This window comes from Manis javanica, chromosome 1 (assembly GCF_040802235.1).
Source record: "Manis javanica isolate MJ-LG chromosome 1, MJ_LKY, whole genome shotgun sequence".
NCBI lineage: Eukaryota > Metazoa > Chordata > Mammalia > Pholidota > Manidae > Manis > Manis javanica.
In genome coordinates this window covers 112,616,171-112,642,365 of record NC_133156.1, presented here as the reverse complement: position 1 = coordinate 112,642,365, position 26,195 = coordinate 112,616,171, and the positions used below count along the sequence as shown (strand labels likewise).

The 26,195-nt window shown below is 35.1% G+C and overlaps 1 non-coding gene across 1 annotated transcript; it reads left to right on the top strand.

Moving 5' to 3' along the window:
• Positions 1-2,547: 2,547 nt before the first annotated feature.
• Positions 2,548-2,653, top strand: LOC118973088 (U6 spliceosomal RNA). Its single transcript, XR_005062312.1, has one exon. It is a non-coding gene; the product is annotated as a U6 spliceosomal RNA (small nuclear RNA).
• The last annotated feature ends 23,542 nt before the right edge of the window (positions 2,654-26,195 follow it).

The window sequence follows — 26,195 nt, the reverse complement described above, 5'->3', positions numbered from 1 at the left end:
AAAGAGAAGGAAAGTATGTGTATGAGAGACAGACAGAGAGAAATGGAGCATGTATGCATATACACAAGAGAAAAATGATTAAAGAAAACAAGATGCTAAAAAAGAAAAACAGTGTGAAAGATGCAGCTTTGAATATAGCCTTGAATTTTACTATTGTTACACTTTGGGTCAGTTTTATCCTGTGGCATTCATTTGCAATGATGTGCTACAAGAGACCTTCTTGAGCTACACTTTTTGTCAAGCACAACCCTCTACACCACACACGTTAAGCAGGGGTTATTTTCCATAATAAAATGCTTCCATCAGCACTGATGTGGTGTTCTGAGTACCCATGTTGTTGGCATTCAATAAATGCTTAATAGTAATAATACTACAGATAACATGCAGTTTAAGGAATAAAATTGGCCTTCACGTATTTGTCTCTTCCCCAAAGAATAAAATATCTCCCCTGGCCCTTTTTCATCTGATGTTACATGAACATTTTTACATTAATGTGAGGTAGCTCTACTTTGATGAAAGCTTCTGCTGCACTCAGGAAGATAAAAAGTAGGCCAGATCATAATTACTTGAGTTGTGTTCATGGAAGAGAAATGCTATAGGTTCTTAAAACATTTTACTCATCATGTCTAATGGAGCTAGTTTAGTTTCATTGACTTTCTCTATAATCCTTGATGTTAGATGGAATATTTGTTATAGTGAATCATGCGGCTAATTTCAGATTGTTAGAAATAGATGGAGTAGAACAAATCTCAGAGTAGGATTATTATTTTAATGAACATGTATGTTATATTTAACACATAATCTGTAGAAAAATAGTCTAATAGTAGCTAAATAGACATCCTAAGAAGCTGATTATATTATATATAAAGAAAACAATAACAAAGGAGAATAAAAAGAATACGAGAATAAAATGACAGTTTTGCAATCTGTACTTGAAAATGACACACATCCAAACACACTGGTTATACAATAAATATAATCATGAAAGAATATTTAAGGGCTCACTAAATAATGATATATGTATAATTTTTCAATAAAATTATTTGAATAGTTAGTGAAGTTGTGTTAGATTCTTTCACAGTTTTATAAGAGAATTTAATCTTAAATTATAATACTATCATTTATAAACTAATGAGTTATAAAGGTAGTCTTTGTGTATGGCTGATAGTTTTTTCAAGGATCTGATGCATTCTTATCAAATGTATTTGTATCTGGTTGATTTACTGTTCAGGGTTCTTTGTCACTCTTGATTACTTGCTTGAATCTTTTAACTGGAAATGGCCAAGAACCCCTGCTGGCATTCAAGACACTATGGTAAAGAACATTGATTAGAGAAAAATGCTCAACCCCTCTTTGTGAGTACTGGATCTACTGCAGCCTGCAGGTACAAATTCAGACCTGTTTTGTTTTTGCAATAAAGTTTTATGGAAACACAGCCATGCTCATTCATTTATACATTGTCAGTGTCAGCCTTCTCACTACAAGGGCAGAATTGTGTACTTGGGACAAAGGCATAAAATATTTACTGTCCGGCCCTTTAGAGAAAAAGTTTCTTGACCTCTGATTTATTATAACTAAATAGATAAATTATCTTACATCCGACTTTGCTCCACCTTCCTCTCCTTCCCCAATCTCTTTTCTTCTTTCCTTTCTCATTAGAAAATACCTAGATCTTACTTCCTTTGAGAAACATTAAAGAAAAAAAAAGCCTAAAATAATGTTTCAGTTTGAATGACTTTCTTAGATAATCAAATCAGTCTAAGACCAATTCATTTTAAATATTATTTAAAAATAATAATAGCAAAATGTACAGTATTTTCAAAGTTCCAATCATAATTCTGAATCCATTGCTAATTTTAACTTATTTATGCTCACCACAACCCCTTGGAGTGAAGCATCATTATCATCCCTCTATGGGGGTGAGAAAATTTGGGCACAGAGAGTTTGAATAACTTACCTAAAGTAACATAGCTAAATGGGAGGCAGAAACGGAATTGGAACCAGGCAGGTGGATACTCACTAGGCTCTATGGCCTCGGTGTGTATCTGTTGGCCATTGAATATGGTTTACATTTTAATTAACATTACCACTCTCCTGGTAAGATCATTATTTCTTTTTCTCATATTGTCATAAAATTCTAATATAAAGCAGATGCTACATTAACAATTTGAGGTTTCCATCTAACATATGGAGATATCTTATGTCTCTAACTTCCTGGTTCTTAGTAATTATCAGAAAAAAAAAACATTAGCAGTTAATGGACAAGAAGAGCAGTGATATTTTGAGCTTTATGTAACATTGCACTGAAATTGAAAATGAGATTAAACATTTTCTAGATAGTGTAGAATTTCCTTATGAGGAAAAGATAGGGCATTTCTAGTTCTTTCATGACAAATCTTACTAGCAAATATCAGAAGTAAAATAAGTTAACTATTACAAGCAATTTTCATGAGGCATATACAGATGAAGCACAGAAAAATAAGTGAGCCTATAGCAATATATAACAGACAAATTTTCTTGGATGATGGCCATCAAAATCAAATTAGAGTGCTGGCTTCAGCAGCACATACACTAAAACTGGAAAGATACAGAGAAGATTAGCATGGCCCTGTACAAGGATAGCATGCAAATTTGGGAAGCATTCCATATTTTCGGTTACCATGGGGTAAGGGGTTGGGTGGGTTGGATGAAAAAGGTGAAGGGGATAAAGAGGCACAAAACTTAATCATAATATAAAGTAGTTATGGAGATGAAATTACAGCCTAGTATAGTCAGTGGTTCTGTGACAACTTTTTGTGTTGGCAGATAGTAACTACACTAGCTGGGGTGAGGATTTAATGATGCATATAACTGTGGAATCACTGTGTTGTATACTTGAAACCAATCTACAATTTGTATATCAACTATACTTCAATAAGCAAATTTAAAATAGAACAACTTTGTATCCAACCAGCCACTCCAAAATAAAGGAATAAATTCATATATACATATATATATATATATATATAAAACCAAATTAGAAAGAACAAACTTGCCCATCTACAGAAATAAACCAGAACTGAAAAAAGAAAAACAACCCTGTAAGTTAAAGAGAACTACATTATTCAGACACTGCTTTTAGAAGTCAGCATGGTAATTGGGAAAGGGAAAGATAAGTGTGGAAAATGACTCTTATTTCAAATTAAACTACATTAATTACCCTAATTTAAGTAAAATGGCTGAGAAAAAAACATGTAAGATCTGAATGTCAGTAACACATCTTGAGAATTCTTTAGTTTATCAATTTTTCTTTTTCTTGTCAGGATTATGCCTAAACTATTCAAACATGAAAAGTCATCTCACCTTTAAACTCATATAATTATATTTGATTTATGAGCCTTGCTTCATAATCCCTTGTCTGAGAATCCCCTCTTATTCAGCCTTTAATTCACAAAAGTAAAATACTGCTACTACTTATTTATAGGAAATTATCTAATGTACTAAATGGAAAGCAACAATAAATGTTTCTTTTTATTAAACTTAGCTCTGAAAGGAACTGAACCACTATTGTGTGATATGACTAGTGCTCAATTAATTTTATTCTATATCATTGCATGTTCATCTTGAATATGAGAGATGCTAAGAATTCAAACATCATTGCTTTTACATTTACTTAAAAATACTGGCTACTTAGATCAACCTTGAAACATTTTATCAGATTAAAATTTTGTTACAATAGCTATTTTTACAATACTCATTCAAAAATTGTTAAACATTTGCATGTGATGGAGGGACAAATCTGTTTAAAGGGGTTTAAAGCACAACCACTCACAACTAAGCTGGCCTTTGTCAGCATGCACTTGACATCTGAATGAGCCTATTCTCTGTGTGGTGAGGGGTCAACACAATAAAATGGCTGTCATTGAATCATCAAGTGGTTTTGAAGAATACTTCCAAAATGCTGTCAGGGTGTTCTGACACTAATCTGTGGAGAGGTCACTTTCACCTGAGTGACCTATGAAACCTCATGGTCAGGAAGATACAAAGAATGATTAACCAACCAAGAGGCAGTAAACAGTGAAGCAGCTCTTCCTTGACCAAGGCTTTGTATTTAACCAAAGTCTTCTACAGGAGTATTGTTTAGGTATTTTTTAGAACTATGGAGAGAATGTAAATGATACCTTTGGATGGGTGGGTACTTTCTGCTACAAATCCCATCCTGACTCAATCACAGAAACTTTATTATGTTCATTATTTTTGCTGTTTTTCTTTAAAATGTTTAAAATATGTATGATTTCCATTGAGGAAAGTGATCAGCCACTTAAAAGTACATTAGAAAACCCCTTCACTAAGAAATAAATTAGTTTCAGTGACTCTCTCAACATTTAACAAAGTTATATGCTAAATAAATTTCTTAAATATAATACATTTCTTAAAAAATAAGTTTCTTAAATAATCTTCTTTGACACAGTTGACTTTATGAACAGACTATGTCTTAAATGTCTGCTTTAAAAAATTAGGTCGGATATAAAGCAACCTAAAACAATTCTATAGGTTGTACTTTTATAATTGCACTTAAAATGATGTAATTATTTAGCTTTAGCAATTTTGTGAAATAGCTCAATTAATTATTACTGTGGATAAGAAAAACAATGTGCATTATAGACACAAAGATACAAAAGACCATCTATATAAAACCCTGTAGAATAGAACTGACAGCAAAATCTGAAGATAGCAATGTGCCCTGTTTAAGCAAAAGATTAGGTAGTAGGTACATTGATTGGGAGACTCATATATAACAGCTTGCAATTAATTTCCAATAAAATTCTTGAATTGTAAGAGTTTATAAATCAAATGAATGATCATTTAGAAATCAGAAATTTCTGTAAGGTAGATTACACTTTTTCTAGCACACCATGATTTGTTCTTTAAATGTGAAGAGCTTCATTATGGATATCAGATATTTAAACCTACCTCTGGATTCTTCTTCAGCTCAGCGTCTTCCTTTGGCTTCCTACTCAACATGCCTCTGCATTCATTCTTGAATTCAGTGTTACTCAGAGTTATGATTAAAGCAATTTTCACCATTTTGGTCCTACAAAACCTTCACTGCCTAGGCTATAAAGATAGGATATTGAGGTGATGATTAATAAATCAAATTTTCATTTTTAATAGGTACACTGAACTTGGATATCAAAAATTTGTTTTAAACAGTGTTTTGAACACAGTGTATCTTGAGTTCACCAGCATGTTTGATTTCCTGGTGGATCTTTTGGATGAAATGTAATTTGCTAAAAGTGTTCAATTAAAGTAAATTTATGTAGAGGAAAAAGTAATTTGCTAGAAGTATTCAATTAAAGTAAATTTATGTAGAGGAAAAGTTCTAGCAGGAAGATACATATTTGATACTTGTGCCTTTGGTCATAACATTTGATAGAAATTAGATTGGCATTTGTCACAATGTATATATTAGTTGTTTATATTCCTGCTTCCTCTCCAACATCCATTCATTGGTTCATAAGACATCATAAGCTTGATATGTGTCAGGCACAGTGTTGATACTGTGTCAAAGCAGTGAATTGGTCAGACATAGCCCTCCCTCAAGGAGTTTATAGTCCTATAAGGTCCTTCAATGCAAGAAATAAGTCTTATTCATTAATTGTACTACAAGTACGCATAATAGGTGCTTAATAAATATTTATGAATCTTGATTGAAAATTTATAAGGTGTACATAGCATATCTTCAACATTTTGAATATTTTTGGAGATATGCTCAGTATATTGAATAAGTAATTTTAAGTTTAAAAGATTTTTGAAACCTGGATTTTTCAATCTACAATCACAATAAGATTAAATTTATACAGATGTGTTTAAATAAAACTCCAAGTAACTGCAGAGTTGCAGGATGAGAGATACTATTTTGGTGGAAGTATCTATGAACATAGCTTAATGATTTTAGATTACTTTTAGTTCCTTGGTATAATTTGATTTCTGAAATAGTGAATAAAATTCCAGGTAGAAGATTAGTATTTAGATGAAAAGAGTCGCATTATTTGCCAGAGAATCAAAGGTAAATTTGTTTGTTCCAAGAGTCACATGGTGAAAGGAATTCAAGGAAATGCTGAAAAAATAATGTTGGTTCTCCTGGTGAAGAAAGGCAGACAAGATCTAGCTGTAAATACACAAAAGATTGTCAAATGGAAGATAAATTATATATATTTTGTATGGGTCCAAATGGAAGGAACTTACAAAGAATTAGAGACTAGTCTTCTAGGATCAGAATCTTCCTAGTCTTCTGGCTTCTAGGATCAGAATCAGGAATACCGGCTTTGAAAGTGTCAGGTCACACTTAGGCTTGAAAGGGAAGGGAAGAGCAGTTGTGAAGACTCCCGAGACCTATCTTTACCCCAGGAGAGGTGACAGTCCCAGTACCTCTTAGCAAAAGGGATGAGAAAATCATTAGCAGGAGATAAAGCTATAGATCTGAACCCTGAGAAGTGGGACACTCAGGAACTAAAATCAGAATTACTTGGTTGCAAATAATTGCAAGGTCTCAGAAATGGGGATTATGTCAGATGTGGATAGTTGGAAAGGACAGGGCTTGAGTGAGGAGAGGGGCCACACTAGGGAAACATTGTGACTGCCATTTTCTAATCATGTCATCTCTTTTAAATGGGGTTCTCATTACTTTTGTGAATCAGGTATGAGTTCTTAAAGGAACATGCTTCCTGGAGACACTAAAGTATAATTCAGTTTAATTTAAGTATATAGGTTCCAATAATAAAGTTATTTAAAAATACAATGAGATTCCCTATTTCCTATCACTGGATGAATTCTGAGGCAGGGTGTATCTCTGATTTCTTCAAGATATGACAATTTTTCTAATGATTTCTTAGAAAAGTTATTTATCTCACACATTACACTTTAAATTGGGGTTTTGATGAAAACTACAAAGTGCAGAACAAGTTTTATTTTGTGTATTTGAAATTAAGATTCAATTGCCAAACCAACAACGTTATGTCACATGCAAATGACCCTGACACTTGAACTTCAATTGTCGGATTAACAAAACTAATAGCTTAATTTAATATGATAATTGAGTGCCTTTTGGGAATTATGTAAGAATATAAATTAGCAATTAGGAAAATTCTAGGCGTCAAGAATTTCTTAACCTAAATGCAGATTTAAGTAGAAAGACAGGTTATATATAGCCTTTAAAATTTTGAGATAGTCCTTCAAAATAGAGTTAACACCAATAGCAAAGAACAATAGTGACAACCAACATCCTTAATGAATTTGAAGATGTAAATTGGACCTTGATTACTATCTAAATGTATGGCCAATGACAGCATTCACAATCCCTTTAAAAACAAACCCTAAATCAACTCATAGCCAAAGGATAAACACCAAGACAACTATATTTCAGTAATTCCCTTCAGTACATTTTCTTTAAACTTGCTTGTGTTTTTTGCTTTCTGCTGCTATTTTTTTGTTTTGTTTAGATTCTTGTTCTCTCCCCCTGCAAGAAGGGTAGATTGGTGGGAGAGCTGGAAATTCTCTGGGTTACAGGATAAATCCTGCTTGGCTGCCTCATTTAGCAGCTGGTAATTCTGTGGAGCAATGCTCAGCACTCGCTCTTACAGTCTTTTATGTAATATAATATATATTTTTAAAATTGATTGTAATTTTTTTAGCACTTTGGGGGCTGCTGGTGGTCTCTTTTTCAGGCTAAATAGACCAACTGCTGCTTCTAAAAGAGTTTATTCGACCACCCACAATCGGAAGCACAACCTCCTTCTCCCTGTGTCCCCTGAAGTAGCAGTCAGCCAGGCCTGTGCAGTAATAACTGTGAGCAGCTTTCGGGCTCAGAAAAATGTCACAGCTTGATCCTTGGAGCCTCCAGTGCTCCCATTCAATCAGTGCTCAACTGCATGACGCACCCTGAAACTTAAAATGAAAGCCCTGGATTCATGGCCAAAAATACGAACTCCCTACTGGCTCCTCCTGTGGTAGTTATTCAAGTTCTCCGTTAGCTCGCAGACGGTTACCTACCTGCTTCTTCTGTCCCGGGTAGCAAGGAAAAAAGGCACAACAGTAACATTTTTGGCACAAAGGCCTTGACTGGGATGCAGAAAGATTTAAAAACAGCAGGCATATATTTTTTAGAACAACATTTTGACAGATAAAGTCAAGTGATAAAATATAGTGAACTTATAATTACCTCTGCTGTTGGGAGACCAGTAAAGGAGGGGACAGCCCACAACAGGGGTATGCCAACTAATCAAATTTCATTTTATTTTGCCCTAAGCACAGAATTTGACCGAATGTGTGGGTATAAATTATGACAAGGGGTGATAATTTTCAGGTCCAGGTAAATACAGAATGGGAAAGCATCAATGGATTATAATTTTGTTATAAATACTTTCACCCCCAGGCAAAAGCGCATGTGGTTGCCCCCTGCCTGCATCTACACTAGAGAGGCCCAAGGCAAAGTGGACAGACAGGTATTCACCGCATGTTGAAATTTACATCAATATCGATGACTAATATTAGCAGCTTTTTTGGTGACTAGATAACTTTATGGTCCCTGGCCCACAGGGACCTCTCATTCAATGAGTTTGTTTTCCCAGTGAAATTTCATTTTCTAAACTTTCAGTGTTTGCAGTTACTCTGGTAGAACAGTTCAGAGAGGATTAAGTCATTTCTTACTTGCTGCCATATGTGTAAGTTATCTACTTTTTCCCATACTATGAAACACCAGACTTAATACATGTGACATATAAACAGAGATATGTGTAGATTTTGGCATATATGTTAAATTTTGGTTCAGAACTATGTTGGTTAATAATAAATTTATCTTAATAGAACTCTAAAGAAAGTACCTTCTCATTATTCAGTAAATTCTATGATTTAATCAGGCCAGCAAGTTGCAGTCTAATTTTAGAATCAGCAGCCTGTTTTTGCACTTGAAACCTTGTTCAGTAATTCAAATACATAATGCCTCAGTTTATTTTTACCTTTTAGAAATTTTCTAATTTATTATTCTCTTGTAAAACAGGTTTATTTCTTGATTAAGGAGATTAGCAAAAGTTTAGTGAATCTAAAGATGTCAGATATAAGTGTTCACCATGATTGAGGAAACTGGAATGCAGAAAAGTGAATGGATTTCCTCAAACTAAAGAATCTTTATTCACATAACTGAATAGTGATGAGCATGTAAAGGAATCTTTGTTGAATAAATGAATAATTTTCTCAAAATTTTACTTAAGATATTGAAATTTTAAAAGTAAATTATATGATTGATCATATTGATTTACATAAAAATAGCTTTTAATTAGTTAGAGAATAGTTTTTAAGATGCTTATTTTAACTTTATTAAGACTTACACAGATGGGGAAAAAAAGAATTGTCACTCAAATTTCTGTTACAAAACTGACAAAATGGTGTACGGAAAAATCAACAAAGAAAAAGGTGATGCCCAGATTTAATGAGGGTTTGTAGTGTAAGATTTGATATAGCTTTATTTTATTTCTTCCCCTTCCTACTGATGTCATAAACTATTGTAAAGGTGGTCTTCTTTTAACAAAATTTTGTAATACATCACTAACTTTTCTCCTAGAGTTTTGAGAATCAAGTGGTCTATTTTGGGCACAGTTAGAGAGAGACAGGGACTTAATATTTATACATTAGAGCAGGGGTTGGCAAAAATTTTTTATAAAGGGCCATGGAGTAAGTATTCCAGGTTTTTTATGCTTTGTGGGTCAGAAGGTCTCTGTTGCAATTACTCACCCCTGTCAATGCCGAGGAAAATAGCTGCAGGTGATATGTAAACAGATGAGAATGACCATGCTCCAGTAAAACTTTATTTAGAATTTCAGGCTGAGATAATGACATCAGCGAATGGTAGAGTAAGGACCTCCAAAAATTTTCTCCTCCCTAAAAGCAATGAAAATTGGCAAAATTGTCACAATTGTTTTTCAGTCCTCTGGAAATTAATCAAAGGATTGCAGCAACCCAGGGACTATGTATTAAAAATAAATGGCTCAGTCTCAGTAGGAATGATGAGCTTTCTGGGATTTTAAGCTTGAACTCTACCCATTCCCTATTGCAGTTCCAGGAGGTAGTCTTGAAAATCAACAGCCTGCAATCATAGTGAACACTAGGAGCATGGCAGCCACCTGAGGGTGCAGAAAACCTTTGGAGCTCCTGAAAACCTCATTTCTAGAGAAATGTCATTATTTGGCTTGTCAAGTATGTGTACTGAAGAATTTGACCTTGTCCAAAGAGAGGTCTGGCCTTTGACCTCCACTTCTGAAGGTAATCAGTGTCACACCTGAGAGGAGCATCTCTGTTTAGAGCAGCGGTGGCCATACCACACCACAGGGTGAGGCTGGCCACATCAGAACCCCAGTCATGTGATTAAGGAGGGAAGGCTTGGGTAACTGGTATTAGTTAACCTACAGACTGGGTTCAGTCAAGTGGACAATCAGTCCATCAGTTGTATATATACATTGCAGCCCCAGTAAAAATGCTGGACAATGAATCTTTAGTGAAATTCCTTGGTTGGCAGTACCTCATATGTGTTGTCATACATCAAGGCTAAGGGGATGATGTGTCTGGGCAACAATGTAACTTCAGGTTTGGAACCCTTCAGAATCTGCCCTCTATCTTTTCTTTGGTTGATTTTAATTTGTATCCTCCTTATAATAGAATATAATTGTGAATATAGTAGCTTTTAGTGAGTTCTGTGAGGTCTTCTCATAAATTATTAAAACTTATGGTGATTTTGGGAACCCCCAAGCCTGCAGTTAGTGTCAGAAGTGTTGGGAAGGCTATGTTCTCAAACTTGCACAGTTTCTCTGACTCTGGGCAGTTGGTACCAGAAATGAAATTTCCATGTAATGATCATAATTCAGTGAAACATGTGGCTTAGAAAGAGAAAGTATAATAGGACAAAGGATGAGGAACCTTTGAATGGTCGCAGGGTCAAGAATGGTATGGAACTGCCGTTTTGTTTTGATCACTTAATAAAAGTAAAAGTTACCAGACATAGAGGATTAAAGATGGCGGCATGAGAGGTGAGATAGAAACCTCTTTCCAAAACCACATATAATATGAAAATATAACAAATACATCAAATCCTGAAAGAGCAACAGGAAAGAAGGCTGTGGCAGACTATCTACACCTGGGGAAACCAGGACACCTCAAGGAAAAGGGTGAAGTACCAAAGCCATGATCCAGAGGGACCCAAGCCCTTCCCCCACCCCAGCTCACTGGAGGTAGGAAGAGAAATGGAGTGGGGAAGGGGTGGAGGCCTAGAAATGCTGAATAACCAGCCCTGAAGGTCTGCTCTGGGAGCACGAATCTATTTTACATGGTGCTATGATGATTAGTGGGTTTGGAAAGCTAAGACAGATGAATTACTTGGAGAATAAGATTCCAGTCACTTGCGGAAAACAGGGATACATATCTGCCACTCTGGGGTAAGAGAAAGGTGGGCAGTCTGAGAGAATTCCTAACAGTGAAAGGGCTCCTAAGGGGCAAGGACTGCACAGAGCTTGCTGCTCAAGAGAGAAGAAAGGTAGACAAAATTGTTTGGGTGCACTCTGCCCAGTTGGTTGGGAACTTTCAGGAGCTTCAGGGGCTCTGTCCTCCTGGCTGGCTATGCAGCTCCTAGGCCTCCCACTGGGATACGCAGCCTGCTGTGGCTTCCTCCTGGCCAGCACCAGCTCTCAAATTGGCTGCCCCTGCCATTGAACCAGGTGAGCCAGAGGGCAGCCCTGTCTATGGCAGCTACAAGGGCAAAGCAAAGAGCCTTCTCCCTGCACACTTGGCCCACTGGCCCTGGCAGTGAAAACAGGCACTGAAGGCAGGAAGCAGGAAAGACCAGCGCTACCAGTGCCACTCCAGAGAGTAGAGCTTCTGAGCTTCTGGGTACTAGAGGGCACCACCTACAAATATAAAGCATCAAAGGAACCTGGTTCAAACCAAAATCCCAAAAACACCAGAAAGAAGGCCAAGTGAAACTGAACTCAACAATCTTCCTGAAAGAGGTTTCAAAATAAAAATCATAAACATGCTTATGAAGCTACAGAAAAATATTCAAGAACTCATGGAAGAATTCAGGAGTGAGATACAAACATTGAAGAATACAATATCTGAAATGAAACATACAATGGAGGGATTGAAAAGCAGATTAGATGAAGTAGAGGAGACAGTAAATGAAATAGAAATTAGAGAACAGGAATACAAATAAGCTGTGGCACAGAGAGAAAAGATCTCTAGGAATGAGAATATTGAGAGAACTGTGTCACCAATCCAAATGGAAAAATATTCACATTATAGGGGTACTAGAAGAAGAAGAGAAAGAAAAAGGGATAGATAGCATCTTTGAGGGGATAATTGCTAAAAACTTCCCTAATCTGGGGAAGGAGATAGTCTCTCAGGCCATGAAGGTATACAGATCTCCCAAAACAAGGGACCCAAGGAATACAATACCAAGACATATAATAATTAAAATGGCAAAGATCAAGGATAAGGACAAACTTTTAAAAACAGCTGGAGAAAGAAAAAAGATCACATACAAAGGAAAACCCATCAGGCTATCATCAAACTTCTCAACAAAAACCTTACAGGCCAGAAGGGAGTGGCATGATATATTTAATGCAATGATGCAGAAGGGCCTCAAAGCAAGAATACTCTACCTGGCAAGGTTATAATTTAAATTTGAAGGAGGGATTAAACAATTTCCAGAGAAGCAAAAGCTGAGGGAATTTACCTCCCACAAGCCATTTCTACAGTGTATTTTGGAGGAACTGCTATAGATGGAAGTGTTCCTAAGGCTAAATAGCTGTCACCAGAGGAAATAAAACCACAGTAAAGAAAGTAGAACAATTACTTACTAAGCAGATGCAAAATCAAAACAACCAGCCCCAAATTCAGTCAAGGGATAGAAAAAGAGTACAGAATATGATACCAAATATATAAAGAATGGAGGAGGAAGAAAAAAGAGGAGAAAAAAAGAACCTTTAGGTTGTGTTTGTAATGGCATACTAAGTGAGTTAATTAGACTGTTAGATAGTAAGGAAGTTACCTTTGAACCTTTGGTAACCATGAATCTAAAGCCTGCAATGACAATAAGTATATACCTATTGATAATCACCCCAAATGTAAATGGACTGAATGCACCAATCAAAAGACATAGAGTCACTGAATGGATAAAAAAACAAGACCCATCTATATACTGCCTACAAGAGACTCACTTCAAACACAGAGACATACACAGACTAAAAGTGAAGGAATGAAAAAGATATTTCATGCAACTAATAGGGAGAAAAAAGCTGGAATTACAGTACTTGTATCAGACAAAATAGACTTTAAAACAAAGAAAGTAACAAAAGACAAAGGACATTACACAATGACAAAGTGGTCAGTCCAACAAGAGGATATAACAATTATAAATATCTATGCACACAACACAGGAGCACCTACATATGTGAAACAAATATTAACAGAATTTAAGGGGATAGCAGAATGCAATACATTCATTTTAGGAGACTTCAACACACCACTGACTCCAAAGGACAGATCAACCAGACAGAAAATAAGTAAGGAGACAGAGGCACTGAACAACACATTATATATGATAAAGGAGCTATGGATATACAATGGGGAAATGACAGCCTCTTCAACAACTGTTGTTGGCAAAACTGGACAGCTACATGCAAGAGAATGAGACTGGATTATTGTTTAACCCCATACACAAAAGGAATGGATCAAAGACCTGAATGTAAGTCATGAAACCATAAAACTCTTAGAAGAAAACATAGGCAAAAATATCTTGGACATAAACATGAGTGACTTTTTCTTGAATGCATCTTCTTGGGCAAGGGAAACAAAAGCAAAAATGAACAAATGGGAATACATCAAGCTAAAAAGCTTCTGTACAGCAAAGGACACCATAAGTAGAACAAAAAGGCATCCTACAGAACGGGAGAATATATTTGTAAATGACATATCCAACAAGGGTTTAACATCCAAAATATATAAAGAACTCATAAGACTCAACACCAAAAAAGCAAATAACCCTACTGAAAAATGGGCAGAGGATATGAACAGACACTTCTCCAAAGAAGAAATTCAGATAGCCAACAGGCACATGAAAAGATGCTCCACATTGCTAATTATCAGGGAAATGCAAATTAAAACCAAAATGAGCTATCATGTCATACCAGTTAGGATGACCAACATCGAAAAGACAAGGAACAACAAATGCTGGTGAGCATATGGAGAAAGGGCAACCTACATTTTTGGTGGGAAAGTAAATTAGTTCAACCATTGTAGAAAGCAATATAGAGGTTCCTCAAAAAACTAAAATAGAAATAAAATTTGACCCAGGAATTCCACTCCTAGGAATTTACCCAAAGAATACAACTTCTCAGATTCACAAAGACATATGTACCCCTATGTTTATCACAGTATTATTTACAATAGTCAAGATATGGAAGCAACCTAAGTTTCTATCAGTAGATGAATAGATAAAGAAGAGGTGGTACATATACACAATGGAATACTATTCAGCTATAAGAAGAAAACAAATCCTACCATTTGCAACAACATGGATGTGGCTATATGGTATTATGCTCAGTGAACTAAACCAGGTAGAGAAAGACATGTACCAAATGATTTCCCACATCTGTGGAATATAATAAAGGAGCAAAACTAAAGGAACAAAATAGCAGCAGACTCACAGACTCCAAGAAGGTACTAGCGGTTACCAAAGGGGTGGAATGTGGGATGGTGGGTGGGGAAGGAGGGAGAAAGGGATTGGGGGTCATTATGATTGGTACACATAGTGTGGGGGGGGTCATGGGGAAGACAGTGTCATCCAGAGAAGACAAATAGTAACTCTTTGGCATCTTACTACACTGATGGGCAGTGACTTCAATGGGGCATGGGGGGGATTTGATAATATGGGTGAATATAATAACCACAATGTTTTTCATGTGAAACCTTCAAGAGTGCATACCAATGACACCTTAGTAAAAAAAATTTTTTTAAAAAGAAAGTAAAAGTTATCTGTATAATTTAGAAATGAAGGATCCAATTCTTGAAAAGTTGTTTCACTGAATACATAAAGGAAAGCAAATGAAGATTAAATAAGCTAAGTATACAATCCCTTGGTTATTGATACATATTCAAGTTAAAATGAAAGCACGGGAGAATGTTGGGCCAAATTTGGATTCTGGTTCCAAGTTACAGCCTTTAACCTTAGGTCCCATACCAATGGGTAAAATTAAAATAAAGTTAAAAAGTGTTCAGGCAAATTCTGACTCTGGGCCGAGCTTGGATCTTGACCAGACTGAGTTATAGTCCCCAGCCTCAAGGTCCCTACCAATGGGTAAAGTTAAAAGGGAGAGAAATAAAATATTGCAGGTGGATCTCAATATTGGGTCTCACGGCTACTTACAAAGGGGGAAATTATGCTGAAACAATAGATAGTAAGGAAAGTTAGATGATTCATAATAAAATGGCCAAAACAAAGAAGAATGAAAATGGAGAGATTCAAGGGTGGAAATCCCAACAGGGTGGAGATCATTAAATTGTTTAATTAAGAAATGGGGTAAGTAAAGTAGACAATGATTCAGTCAAAATGGAGGTGCTATTCCAGCACTCTCAGGAGCTGGGTGGACTGATGATGGAAGCCCCTGCTGTTTTGCCAACATTGAGAGCCTCAAACGGGTCAAACAAACCTACTTCATTCATCTTAGTTTGGAGAAAAACTTAAAAGGCTATAAAGCAAAGATGGCAATAAGAAGCACGGCCTAGAATCACTTGGGACAATGGTCCCACAAGGTTTTTAAAACAAGGGCTCATTAGATCTGGGTCCCTTGGCTTGACTCCTGTCCACATGAACATGAGTAAATAAAATGGTCAGAGAGTGGGAAAAGACATTTCTGGGGCTCTTGATGTGGGAACCCCATGCAACATGTTTCTAAAAAGAAAGCAAAATGAACATTATCTCACAGACATGGAACACACTATCAAGTGTACTAGCAAACACAGAACGTGAGCCCCAAAGTACAACAGAGGGAGAAAGGACAGAAAAATATTTGAAGAAATAATTGCTGAAATCTTCTTAATCTTGATGGAAGACATTAATGTACACATCTAAGAATCCCAGTGAATTCCAAGTATAATATTCTCCAAAATATCTACTCTTGGACACATCATAATCAAATGGTTGAAAGCCAGAGAGAGATCTTAAAAGCTGCAACTGAGAAAGGACTCATAACTTACAAGGCACCCTTAAGACTGGCAGCTAATTTCTCATCAGAAACCATGGAGATCAGAAGGCAGGGGATAATGTACTCAAAGTGTTGAAGGATAAAGACCAGTAACCGAGAATTCTATAACAGTAAAACTATCCTCCAAAAATGATGAGAAAAATAAGACATTGAAATATTTGAGAAACAAAAATAGGGACTTTGTTGCTAACAAGCCTGGCCTATTGGAAATACTAAAGGGAGTCATTCAGGCTAAAATGAAAGAACATTAGACAATAACTTGAACCTATATGAAGAAAAGAGAGCACTGGTAAAGATAGCTACATAGGTAAATAGGAAAGACAGTATAAATACATTTCTTTTTTATAACTCTTTTTCCCCCTCCTGATTTGAAAGACAGTCATATAAAAAAGCAATAATTAAATTTTTTTTGGAGCACACAATATACAAAGTTGTAATTTGCATGACAATAACAGAATAAAGGAAGGGCAAAGAAATGGACCACTGTAAGATTGATGTGTTTGTTTACTATTGAAGTTAAGCTCATATTAATCATAACTAGATTATTATAAGTTGTTAATTGTAATCATAACAGAAACCACATAAAAACAACTAAAAAAGTTGTAAGGAAAGAAATGAAAATGAAACTAAATGATACATTAGAAAGTATCTATTTAGCACAAAAGAAAACATAAAATAGAGGAGTAGAAGAACAAAAAAGACATAAGAACTACATAAACCCAATCTTATCAGTAATTGCATTACATGAAAATACGTTTAATTTTCTACACTTAGTTTCAATAGCCCTGGGAAGATCTCTTCCATTACAAAATTTCACCAGCACAGAATAATATATACTTGTGTAAGTTCAGTTGGCCATCGATAGCAATATTTTAGCTCATTTGGTACCCATTTGCAAAGAAAATACTTTGAATAGGTTTTCTGTTCTTTTTGGAAATATATTTTGTGTGTCTTTCTCAGGGACTTCTTTTCTCAAATTCCTTCTGAGTCACTTCATAGTTCTTTTCTTATAATGTTTAGTCTTAAGACTATGATAATTGATTTGATTTTACTTATTAATGGATTTCAAAGAGCCAAATATCTGTATGTTACATTTCTCTCCCTCTCAATATCTCAGTCAGGACAAATAGAAATCTAAAATACTAATAAGGAAAGTAGAACATTTTACTTTCCAATGACTAAAAATAACTAACAAATTGGTGAGAGATTTCCTAGGTTGCAGAAGTCTGTTTCTAATATGCACACTGGACAATATATGCAATTGTATATTTGTCTCTTCTTGTTAGGATTTGCAGAGTAAGTTGACTTTTAGTTACAGTAAAATAAAACTTATTTTGTAGAGTGTTATCTTCAGCAATGTAGTGTGTTATCTTCAGGCTAACACAGGGCTAATTTGAGTTTTGCCATGAATGGTGTTGATCTTTTTTTCCTCACTCCTCATTGCATGATAGAGATTAGGCATTTGTAAAATATATATAGTTCCTATCCGACACTGGTATTCTAAAGACAAATGAATGATTTTCCTTCAGCATTGTAGGTTGGGAGACATGGAATAAGTTAAGACTTTCATTCAGATTTACAGATACAGGGTAGGTGCTCTAAGTGTTGCCATCAAAGTCATCTCCTTTCTTCTCCCATTTCTGTTTCCTCTTTTTCCATGGCTGTGCCTTTCTTCCGTTTCATTTATGCATTTCCCCAATTCCTTCTGGGAACTCCTGTTACCTTAACTAAGAAGTAAATGATTCTGAGCACAGACAGGATTCCAATCTGAAAGGGCACCTCAGATCCTCCAGGATCCCACACTATTTCTACTTGAGCTCTCCACTATTCAATTTAGCTAAACATAAGAGTTTCTGCAACATTGCAATTAAACAGGAAACAACTCTGACAGACGGGCCTTTTTGTCTGAAGAATGATAATGTTGGGAACTTAGATTTCCATTCTAGTGTGGTGTATAATCACCTGCATAAAGTGGCTACAATTCTATTAGGCATCGTCTTCCTTATTCTGACATATTCCCTAGAATGTAAACTTCTTAACTTTTTGTTTGCTTCTTGATTTTTGAAATGTGTTTATCACATTATCCTTAATGGCTAACAGAGAGCAGATATCAAATAGGTGATCATTAAATAATGATTGACTGAATGCCTGATACCTCTTAGGGAATAACTGAGCTAGATGATGACCACTATCTTTCAATTCCAAATTTCCTAAGGCTTTATAACTGTATTTTACATTTAAAAGGACGATATAATATAATAAATAGACATTTCAAAATTATACAATTAAAAGAGAAAGTAACGAATAAATGTATCATTAGTACTTCCTTTACATAGCCTTTCAGTCAGTTAATCCTATCTCATGGTAACATATAATGCCATTAACTTGAATCATTTCTATTTACAATTTCCTCCATCAGCCCCGTTTTGAAAAGGCCCTATCAATGCTTTTTCCAAGTACGACTCTTGGTAGAGTGTCTTTTTAGTTAAAATTTATTAATATTTCAATATTTTACCCTGCTTTTCCATTTCTCTCAGAAGCTGTCAAAGTAAACTGCACTGGGCTTATTTCATCAAAGAAGCTCAAAGTCTCTAGGTTAGTGATAAGAAAATGAAGCAAATTGATGCAAACAGAAATAGACTTCTTTACCCCCTAAAACAGAAGTCTAATTTCTAAGGTGCCCACTGCATGTGAACATTTTTCCCACACTGCTCTACGTCATTCCTGGAGAAACTTTAAGATTCTTTAAAAGTATCTACAAAATTAGGTGAAGGGTAAAATTATGAATTTCCCACTTGGAAGAAAGTGGCTTAAATTCTATCCAATTATTTGCCATGACAACCAGCTAAACACAAAAGGGCTAGAATGGATGTAGAGTACTGCCTCTATAATCATCCCTGTATGTCCTTCAAATCATGGATATGCAGCACCACTATCCCCGGCTACTTCAGGGCCATAAGCCTACACGGTAATTACATGCTTTGGAACACTCCACTTAAGTGCATCAATAATATAGTGAGCGAACGTGTTCTTTAATTCTGCACCTGTAAATGGAGGGAAAAATAAAGAAAATACCTCTATCAAAAAAATTAAAAGGAAGAAAAATAAATTAGACAGTGAAATTATTTTAAGCTTTTTTGTGAGGTCTCCATCTAAAACTCGGATGGTTAATAATTCAAAGTTTTCAATAAATATAATCAAATGATGAAATATCTCTGCTTAAGTGACATAGAAAAATAAATGACAAAAAGCAAAAACTCCCAATTAAGCTCAATAGTTTACCTTTAAAGTAAGCATTTTGACTATGCATTACAAAAATCTCAGGCTACTTTTCTTTCCATTGTCTCATATCTCTACAGCCACTATTAAGCAGAGTTAGACCATAACACCTACTACTCCAGGACTTCCAGTAAAAAGAGAAGAGTTAACATGTCATGGCATTACAAAACTGTGTTACTTTGCGTGCTATTTATAATACACAGAATGCATTTTAGAATGGGCTGTGTGTGTGTGTATTATTTTGTGGACTTGAAATTCATTTTTCTCAGAAATGGAAAGTTAATAACAGTCAATTCAACAGAGAAGATATAAGTCAATAGAACCATAGGGAGATAAGTAGTTGGTGTAAAACTGTAAGACCTTTCTCCCATCTGAATATTCCAATAAAATAAAATGGCTAATTTCTTAGAATCAAAAATTTCTTCTGAAAATAAAATATTTTTGAGTGACTCATTTCCTATATTATTGTGCAATTCCAGAGAAATTCTAATGAAATCATGCATAAATTTATAATAAAGTCAACATTTTTACTATTGGAAACAAACCACATTTTTAAGCAGGTCCATCCTAAGTTTTTCCATTTAATGAAAAAACAAAAAGGAGGAACTATATAGGTACTAATGTTTCTTATGCAAATTAGCCAACACTTTTTAATGAAGATACTCAATGTGAAATATGTCTCTGTCTACTAATTCCAAAATATGAGTGCTATTTAATAAGAAAACTTAGCTTTAATTTCAGAAAACCTCATAGAATCTGGGAAAATCAGTTATGTAATTGTCCAAAATTCATAAAGGAAACAGAAAAGATGTACCAAATAACCAGATTACAGTATCATGTTTCAAAAAAAATTGTTATTCCAAAATGAAATATGTTTTTTCTTGTCATTTTAGATTTGTAAGTTGATAGATGTGCATATGTTTTATTAAATTAATATTCAATACATGAGTGTGACCTTGTGTTCTGCTAATTTCTATATATTTACTATTAGGAATGACCATACATCTCAAATGCTGCTTTTAGGATCAAGAACACTTATTTTCTTCATTATGCAATCGATATTCAGTCTTTTTCTAATTTTATATATATATATATATATATATATATATATATATATATATATACACATACACACACACATATATGTATTTATATACAGTGAAAAATATGCAATTTTATTTATCATGTGGCAATTCTGGCTAAAATAACAAAATCATCATTACCTTTTCAAAGTTACATGTAGAGATTTTACCCAGAAGTTTCAAGCCACACTTATCAGAAGTATGTACTTAATAATAACTGTTTCTTCATGATATTGGACTTTGGGAGTTTTTACTGGTGGATTCAAAATCAAACAGTGGATTTGGAAATTTGTATGCAACTGTTATTATGTAGATACCCTACTATTAAAACAGTATTATGTTGTATAAGGAAACTACTGTTTTAAAGTTGAAGATTGCTTCTAGGATGCAAATTACAATAATTTGGCAATGAACCCTCAGCATGCTAACTTCAAGATAAACATTAGTTGTTTTTGAAGGAAATACAGATAATCATCAGAGAGTTCAAACTTACTCATATTTAGTTTCCTTTTTCTCCTGCTGACAGATGAGCAGGCCAGTTGTTTACAGCAATGTAAAGGTGCATATTGGTGAGACTTCGATTATAAAATGTAGACTAGAGAGAAGTACTACAGTTGAATTTCAAATCCTCAAGAAGATTTTAATAGAAGTATTGACAGAACATTTCCAAAATCACCCCTATAGTAAGAATTACCCTGGAACACCTTTTTAATGGTTTGATCTGCAAGAAACAAAAGTAGAAATGTTTAAGAGTGGGCATCTGAATGACCCCACATCCAATGTATTTGTTTGTTTGTTTTGTTTCTGTTTGGTTTTGTCTTCCGGATTCGATAGTAAGTGATAATATTGAAGCAATGCAGTTCTAAAAGTTTACGTCACTTAATTGGCCCACATCTGTGATTGCAATGAAAATCTTCACAAGAATGTCACCTTTGAACACGCATCTGTGTTGGATATTAATCTGACATATAGAAACTATCTCTTGGTGTCATCTAGTGGTTGTATTTCATCACTGCATAAAGAAGCGCCTTACTGTTTTTCTGAGTAGATTTTTTTATTGCATTTGTTTCTGACTGACTGGAGTAAAAGAAGCTGCCATTTTTAGCGGACAAGAGAAGGTTAGCAGCAGTCAAGCTTTTCCAGGCTCCTCACCCAGGCCCTCTGCTGTGCCTTCTTATCAGGTCAGGGCACGTCGATGGAAAGTTCAGTTACTCCACACTGGTGTGAAGGTGTTATGTGCTGCCCCATTTAGGCTGCATGACTGAGTGACTGGGTGTTGTTAAGGACATCCACAGCCAACACACACAGTATTTTCTCTTAGCTGGCTGGGCGGCACTCAGGGGATTCGGACAGACCAACGTTGACGTGATAACAATCTGATTTCAGATGGCAATGGTAGGACCTTTGAGTGAGAGAGGAATCCCCTGACCCTCCTGTCATCTACTCTCTCAATCTCCCTCCTAGGGTAGGAGCGCTGCACAGCTATACAGGGAAAGGTGACATAGTGAAAATAACTTATGCACAAATGTGCTGAAATGTCATCTCTAATGTTATAGTTCCTTTAAGACAAACTATAATTTATAATATAACTTTTCAGTTTTGAAAGGAAAGGGCACCAAGACTGGGTTGACAGAAATAAATTATCCAGATAATTAAGGCTAACTACTCCACTTTCTCCTACTCCCTCGTCCATGCACAGACAATAGTAGGGCTCAATTATTTATAATTCAGGAATATTTTTTCTTTAAAAAAAGGATTTTCATAAAACTGGTGTTTGAATGGATCAAAATTATAATCATTATGAAGGCAAATTAACAAATTATAATCAGAAAATTTGCAAATCTTAAATTATTATAGTTTCTGCAATCATGTCCAATGTACAAAGGTAAGACCTGAGAAAAAAATGGAAAAAGTGACTGTGACAATTCTCAATTTTCCATAATTACCTGATATTTTTAGGCAAATTCTGTGGTTTTTAAATGACCGTAATGGATTAATCAATATCAAGCAAGATATTCTTCCACATACTTATATATGCTTACTTTATATTGCTTCCATAAAATTGTGTAATTTTATTAACATTTCTTTTGCTGTTGAATTGCCATTATTTTTCATCAATATTGGCTTTTTCTTGTATATAGGTCTTTAATTTCTAGATGTCTTATACCACAAGCACAAACTGAGAAAAATTATTAAATGAGAATATGACTGGGTATAAATTTTCCAAAATGTCTATTTGCCTTTGTTATAAAGGAGTTTGCTACTGCTAGTATTCTTGAAATGTTCATGTGTATACTACACATTTAGATACACTGATGTCTATGAGGTATATGTGTGTTTGTATATATTGTGTCTACATAAAATCCACATATACTTATAGAAAAAAATATATGTGCACACAACATGTATGCATATATGTGGTTTTTGTTGGAGACATATATCTAACAGATATATTCACATACATTAATCTAAAATATATGGGGCCAATTAGTGCTCTGCATATCCCTCAAAACATTACACCTTTCTTCGAAACAAAATCACCAGACTAGATCATTTAATCTTGTATCTTATGTGAGAGAATCAAGTTTGGTTTACAGCTACTCTGGTTCTGATCATTGTGCTATATGTTATTTAATCTTACAGAGCAAATGACTGAGAATAATAAAATAGTTATGTAGGAGTGTATGTATTTGTAGCATTCATAAATCTCTCATCAGATTTTGATTCCACTTCCAGGAACTATCCCAACTCTGAATCATAAAAATCTACCATAATTTTCAGCCTATTAATACATTTATAAAACCTATTTCCTGGTACTAGAGCTAAAATCAGAGCACAGAGAAAAGATTTGTTTGACAAATAAAACAGATAATTTGAGTATCTTGAATGAAGAAAATAGGGCTCTGTCTTTAATCCCCTGACCCTCATTTCATTTTACGTTTTCTGTAACAAAATATATACTATCTAATAAGGAAATAGATGCATGTCTACCAGTTCTAGCATAGGAAACTTAGATCTCCTTTATGTTACCAGAACTGGCTTACTCTTTCCAAATAGGAGCAACCCTAAGTAGCAGCTAGAATTGTTGGTTAATGATCAACGTCAGCAAATGTCAATTTAATCTAATTCATTACTTTTAAAAGATAATCTTTGATATTTAAATTGGCTTTGCTAAATGACCTTATCAAATAGATTATTTTGTTCAGTTGTATGGTGATACTTTTGTGAACCAATTCATCCCTGACAAGCCTTCTGGAATTCCACTTCATTTTCCTGTAGTGTTTAGGTAAATTGTGAACAAGGTGATAGAATAAAAACACCTAGTCATTTTTTTTCCTATCATTGTTAGGCATTGCAGTAATCTGTGGTTTCAGTTACATATTTGCCCAAATACTGAAGCTGATGTAAAACTCCTTATTTGATAAAAATAGTATTCTCAGTAGTGCAACCTCCTGCCCCACACTCCTTAATAAGTGAATGCAGCTACCACACTGTAGTGTGACATCACATGACTGGCACAGTCACTCCTATACCTCTGTATGTTTCCACTTAGTCTTCCCAGCAATGCCTATACATTGGAATAAATGCTTAAATTTGACAGATAACAAGAACAAACTCATGCTCAGAGAAGTGACACATGTCTCTTCAAGCCACATAGTAAACAGTGGGTCTGTGATTTGATATAAAGTCTAAGCTTCTTTATCATTTAATATGTAAAGCATAAGGATCCTTCTTCCAAAATAAAGTAGAACAAACACAAGTTTGTTGTAATCTAGCTCCTTAAGAGAGTTTAAATTTAAAAGAGACCATCCAGGGACATGCTAGCTTTCTGTTTCTCTAGATTGTCAAAATCTTTCCTCCACTCAACCACATACACAGCTAGTGGCTGTGCAGCTAAATAATGGCCAGTGATGTGCCAGGCACTATAGCGGGTGCTAAGAATGGAACAATAAACAATGCTGATTTAGTCCCTAGCCATTTGGAGCTTACAGATTTAGTGGAAATGATGACCACCAGAAGTTTCCATATTTTCTCAGCTCACAGAGTTCTAACTACTTAGTACATACAAATAATACATAATTTAAAGAAAAATTAATATGTTGATGTGTTGTGGACTCCTGGGCTTCTTAAAGAGGAATGGACATACCCTCTTTCTTCTTTGTCTTTGCAGATGCAATTGCTGCATTTGAGCCACCATTTTGCATCATGAAAGGACAGAGTAAAAATGGCAAAGCAGGAAAATAGAGCTGCCTGGATCCCGCTGACTCAGACAACATGTTAGTCCTGGACTATTCATCTCTGGGATACTTTTACATGAAAGATAAATGAAATTTTATCGTGTATTAGTTTTCTATTGCTCAAAAGAATTTACCACAGAGTAGGTTAAAACAACACCCATTTATTATCTCACAGATTCCATGAGTCAGGAACCCAAGAATGCTCTAGCTGTGTCCTCTGCCCACAGTCCCACAAGGCTGAAATCAAGACACTGTCTGGGACTGCAATCTCCCATGATGCTCTGAGGTCTCTTCCAAGCAACTTGGTGGACAGAATTCAGTTCATGGTAGTTGCAAGACTAAAGCCCATATTTTCTTGATAGTCATTTGCAAGGGATGGCTCTCAGATCTAGGAGACTGCCTGGAGATTTTTGCCACACGGTCTTCTTTATAGGACCTCTCCTAAGATAGTAGCTAACTTCCTAAAATCCAGCAAGAGGTCCTCTGGGGTAGTGACGGACTCAAATCTCTTCTTTCAAGAAGGGACCACTCTTTTTTAAGGACTCTTCTTTAAGAAGTGATCCTTTTTAAGGGATCAGGTCAGCCCCACCCAGAAGAATCTACTTTTGATTAACTCAAAGTTAATTGATCTGGTACCTTAATGGCATCTGCAAAATTCCTCCCCCTTTGTTATGTAGTACCACTTAATCATGGCATTGAAACCCATTATATTCATAGTCTCGCACTCAGGAGGGTTATACAGAGAACATACATCAGGAACTGGAAATTTTGGGGGCCATTTTAGAATTCTGCCCATCACACTTATTTAAGCTATCATTCTTTTGTTGTATATCTACAGTCCAACCTCCTTCTAAATAATGCATCCCATGTTATGGTTACCTTGGAATTTTATGCATGAATTTTTGTTTAGATAAAATTTATGTATCCATCTTATCAGACAGAATTGTTTAACATGTACCTTTATATATGAATTTTTGTTTTAGATACCAAGGAATTCATTTCTAAATTTTGTACATGAATGCAATATTAATTCTAAGTCAACTAGGATGCTTATCCCCTTGTGCCCTATGTCTTTCTGCATTTGAATGACCCTGTTCTACATGTGCTTAATCTTACAAATCACCTCAAGTTATTTTTTAAAAGAAATAACAAAACAAAATTAACTAAATGCAAGAATTAAAACATGCTATATTACATTTTTAATGGGTGGTAAGTTTCATGGAAGGAGGTGAGGTGTTTTTATTTCCTTTTAATCATTTGAAGTTTCCTATCCTTATATATTTTATTTAATCCATAATTTAAATAATCTT